This window comes from Euphorbia lathyris, chromosome 1, assembly GCF_963576675.1.
Source record: "Euphorbia lathyris chromosome 1, ddEupLath1.1, whole genome shotgun sequence".
In the NCBI taxonomy this organism is placed as follows: domain Eukaryota; kingdom Viridiplantae; phylum Streptophyta; class Magnoliopsida; order Malpighiales; family Euphorbiaceae; genus Euphorbia; species Euphorbia lathyris.
In genome coordinates, this window is record NC_088910.1 from 106,234,477 (window position 1) to 106,239,751 (window position 5,275).

Here is a 5,275-nt window from a genome sequence, read left to right on the forward strand (position 1 = left end):
TCACAATAAAACTTACATGCATGCGTAGCTGGAGTTGAGAGCTTCATTTCGATGTAAAAATCGTGAGAAATATTGAAGAAATGAGGAAGAACAAGGTATGTAAAGATTGTAGAATGGAAATGAAGCTTGAATGTGGAGAAGAAGATGATCTGCGTAATAGCAGATTTTAATTTAGCAACAATTGGCCAAATTTCCATATTGGTCCCTATATTTATAATATCTTTTAAAAAAAATTCTCAAAAGTAATTATATTTTAGCCTTAACTCCTTCTAACTAATCATCTTAACAATTAGTGTAAATATATATAATTTGGGGTATTACAATTCTTTCCTCCTTAAAGAAATTCGTCCTCGAATTTAAAATTGAAGAACTAGCGTCATGATTGAAATAGATAAGGATAATTGTTCTTCATCTCCAATTCGGATTCCCAAGTGCATTTTTCTATGGAATGATTACTCCATAACACCTTCACCATTGGGATGACTTTGGATCGAAGTTGGCGAATTTGACGATCCACTATTGCCACTGGTTGCTCCTCATAAGATAAATCTTCACTAACTTCTATCGCTTGAGGATGAAGAACATGAGAAGGATCAGGAACATATTTCCTTAGCATTGATATATGGAACACAGGATGAACATGTGATAAGTTAGGAGGCAATGCTAATTGATATGCAACTTCACCTATTCTCCTCAAAATCTCAAATGGTCCGATGTATCTAGGTGTCAACTTTCCTTTTTTTCCAAATCTTATGATTCCTTTCATTGGTGACACTTTGATAAAAAAAAGTAGTCCCCTTCCATGAATACCACGTCCTTCCTCCTTGGATCCAAATAGCTTTTCTGCCTACTAAAGGCAGTTTGTAATCCTTGATGAATGATGGGAACCTTTTCAGAAGTTATTTCCTTTCACCAACTTCTTCCCAACATAAAGTAGATCTGCGCTTTCTACCATATAATGCTTCATAAGGAGCCATTTGAATGCTTGAGTGGTAGCTATTATTATATGCAAATTCAAGGAGAGGCAAATATGTATCCCAATGACCACCAAAGTCCAACACACATATTCTTAACATGTCTTCCAGCGTTTGGATTGTTCTTTCAGATTGACCATCTGTCTGTGGATGAAAAGCTATGCTAAAATTTAATCTAGTTCCCAAAGCACTTTGGAGTTTTTCCCAAAATTTTGAAGTAAATACCGAGCCTCTATCTGACACAATAGACACTGGTACTCCATGTAGGCAAACAATTTTATCCACGTACAACTGTGCCAATTTTGCCACTGAATATGTTGTCTTTACTGGAAGAAAATGTGCTGACATGGTTAATCTATCAACTATGACCCAAATAGAATTATATCCGGTTAAAGCACGAGGTAATCCAACTACAAAACCCATGGTTACTCGCTCCCATTTCCATTCTGGAATATGCAATTGTTGTAATAATCCCGAAGGCTTCTGATGTTCGAGTTTCACTTGTTGACAAGTCAAACATCGAGATACAAACTCTGCTACATCTCGCTTCATACCATTCCACCAATACAACTTCTTAAAATCTTGATACATCTTTGTAGAGCTTGGATGCACATTATAAGCTGCAAAGTGTGCTTCTTCCATGATCTCTTTCCTCAAATCATCTACATTGGGAACACAAAATCAGTCTCCATGTAGTAGACATCCACTATCATCAATTCTAAAATCTCGAGCCTCACCATCATTCAATTCATCTACAATCTTACACAACTGAGGATCTCTTGATTGAATTGTCTTGATTCTACCAAGTAATACCGATCTAACCTTAAAGTGAGCTAAGAATGTGCCATGATGATTCAACTCTAGTTGCACTCCAGAATCATATAGATTGTGCATTTCTTTAATCAAAGGCCTTCTTTCTGAGCTAAACTTCTTGAAGATTTCCTGCTTAGAGCATCTGCCATGACATTAGCTTTACCCGGATGATATAAAATGGCACAATCATAATCTTTCAAAAGTTCCATCCAACGTCTCTGCCTTAAATTCAAATCCCTTTACTGGAATATGTATTTAAGACTCTTGTGATTAGTGTAGATTTCACAAGCTTCTCCATACGGATAGTGTCTCCAGATCTTTAGTACGAATACTACTGCTGCCATCTCTAAGTCGTGAGTAGGATAATTCTGCTCATGTTTCTTTAATTATCTCGAAGCATAAGCAATAACCCTATGGTTTTTCATCAAAACACAGCCTAAGCCAACTCTAGAAGCATCACAATATACAGTGAATCCTCCTGATCCAAATGGTAAAGCGAGTACCGGTGCTGAAGTCAAACATTCTTTTAGCTTTTGAAACTATTCTCACATGCTTTCAACCATATAAAAGGAACATTTTTCTGAGTTAGCCGAGTTAAAAGTGTTGATATATTGGAAAAATCTTGAATAAATCTCCTATAATAGCCGGCTAAACCTAGAAAACTATGAATTTCTATTACTGTAGTAGGTCTCTTCCAATTGGTGATTGCTTCTACCTTTTGAGGATTTACCTCAATTCCATCTTTGGACACTACATGTCCTAATAAAGCCACACTTTCCATCCAAAACTCACATTTAGAGAACTTAGCATAAAGTTGATTTTCTCTCAAAGCATGCAATATCATTCTCAAATGGTTGGCATATTCCTCCTCGCTCCGTGAATATATCAAGATATCGTCAATGAACAAAATCACAAAGCGGTCTAAGAATGGTTTGAACACCCTATTCATTAGATACATAAAGGTCGCTGGTGCATTGGTTAAGCCAAACGACATTACCAAAAATTCATAATGGCCATATCGTGTTCTGAATGTTGTCTTGGGTATATCTTCGCTCCTGATTCTCAACTAATGATACCCAGACCGCAAATCAATTTTAGAGAAGTGACACGCACCTTGTAACTGATAAAATAAATCATCAATTCGAGGAAGAGGGTATTTGTTATAGATTGTCACCTTATTCAACTGTCTATAATCAATGCAAATCCGAAGTGATCCATCTTTCTTCTTAACAAACAACACTGGAGCACCCCAAGGAGACACGCTACGTCGAATGAATCCTGTATCAATTAAATCTTGCAACTATTCCTTCAACTCTTTCAGTTCTGCTGGCGCCATTCCGTAAGGTGGCATGGATATTGGGGTAGTACCAGGAACTAAGTTAATACAAAACTCAATTTCTTTTTCAGGAGGTAACCCTGGTAATTCCTCGGGAAAGACATCTAGGAATTCATTAACAATGGGAGCATTCTCTACTTTACCCTCATCTACCATTGTATCCTTGACTAAAGCTAAATATCCTTGACACCCTTTATGCAACAACTTTCTAGTTGTTATGGCTGATATCAAAATCGAAGAGGAAGTATCCTTATTGCCTTTGAATTCGAATTCAACATCTCCCGGCATGTTAAATCTCACAACCTTCCCACGACAATGTTATCAGCATATAAATTTAAGTTTCATATGCATGTAATTTTGGCTTCTTTTGCTCTTCACTCTTCTTTATGGAGAAAGTTGTGTCATTCCACTTGGCAAACTCAGGACTACATGTCAAGGTTATAGACTACATTATCTCAGTGGATTGAAGGGATTTTATGTATAAAATTAGAGAAGCAATTTAGAATGATTTATTCCTTTCATGTGAACATGTAAAGTTAGAATATCATTACCAATTTGACATTGTTTTGTTTCACATGTTACCCTCCCACTTTGTAGAGATATATAGACATTTCTAGCCTCCAAACTTGTTCGTAAAAGTCTAATCGCTCATTTACACTCAAGAACAACATATTAATCTCTTAAAGTTGCTTAAAATGACTTAATCAATTCCTTTAAGTCCTACATAGTAGAACAAATGAAAATTTAGACAAATAAAGCGTGAAGCGCTTAAAAAAGTTTGAGAGGTTTATTGTTCACTTTAGTAACGATATTGAGCCTATAAAAATGATTGTGTCAATTTGGTAAAAAGATCTCAACCCTATATGCAGCTCACAAACTAAAGCCACTTGGTCCCGGACATACGATTGAAGGGATTGTATCTGTAAAATTTGCAAAGTAGAAACAATATACGATTGAATGGATTGTATCTGTAAAATTTGCAAAGTAGAAACAATTTAGAATGATCTATTCCTTTTCATATATGTATTTTACATTTATGTATGGAAATGTGACAGGGAAACAATAGCTAAATACAGCACAAGTGTGAGGGAGCTAGTCCTTTGTTTGTTTGGACTTATATCGGAAAGCTTAGGCTTAGAAAAAGATTACATAAACAAATCACTAAGCAAACTCAGGACTAGCTCTCATCTCTCACACTTGTACCTCAAATCACATTCCTCTATCGTAAACACATTTTTCCCCAATCTAGTAGGCTTGAAAGGTCTAAGCAGTGATCATTTGCAATTTCTTTCTTCCAAAATTGCTCATAATATTCAGCATATGTGAAATCTCTATAGACGGCCGAATGATGATCGTCGATTAAACCCAGAGTAGGTCGAATAACAACATCAGAAGAAGGGCAATAAAATGTTGGAATGGAGATTCTTTCTTCTTGAGAATTCACAACTGCTCTATGAAGCACACTATTGTATTTTCCATTACTAATTACCTCCATTTGATCTTCAATGTTGACAATGAAGGTGTTAGGAATGGGATTAACAGCAATCTATTTATGATCTCGGAGAACTTGCAGTCTGGGGACATGGTCTTGAAAAAGAACGGTGATTAAGTTAGGATCAGTGTGGCCTGGAAGTCCAAAAGTAAGATCTGGCTCTGGACATGGTGGATAATGGTTCATTGCCATGTGTTGTCCATGCTTGCTTAGTGATTTGTTTATGTAATCCTTTTCTAATCCTAAGCTTTCTGATACGAGTTCAAGCAAACCAGGACTAGCTCTTTCACAAAACATCAAACTGGTTAAGGGCAGATTCCATACGCATAAGTCATCAACCCGTAGGTCTGCCATAGTCAATTTTTTGAGGTATTCCTCTATATTGGAACAAATTCTCAAGTTCAGAGCATCAGTCAGCCAAGGACCAGTCCAGACCTTCACCTCTGAACCATTCCCAATCTGTCACTTAAGCCCATAAGCAAAAATGTCCCTTTAACTCCATATATTACCATATATCATGCTTGGATTAGAACCAACCTGAGTATATTAAAAAATCCCCACCTCGAAATATTTAGCTTTGATAATGCGACAAAATAACATATCTAGTCTAGTGACAAGTGACCAATCTTGTTTAGACAACATGGCAATAGTGAATGATTT

At 36.4% G+C, this 5,275-nt stretch overlaps 1 pseudogene; it reads right to left on the reverse strand.

The window, feature by feature from the left end:
- Positions 1 to 4,342: 4,342 nt before the first annotated feature.
- On the reverse strand, positions 4,343 to 4,969 carry LOC136218971 (protein DMR6-LIKE OXYGENASE 2-like; annotated as a pseudogene).
- Positions 4,970 to 5,275: the final 306 nt, after the last annotated feature.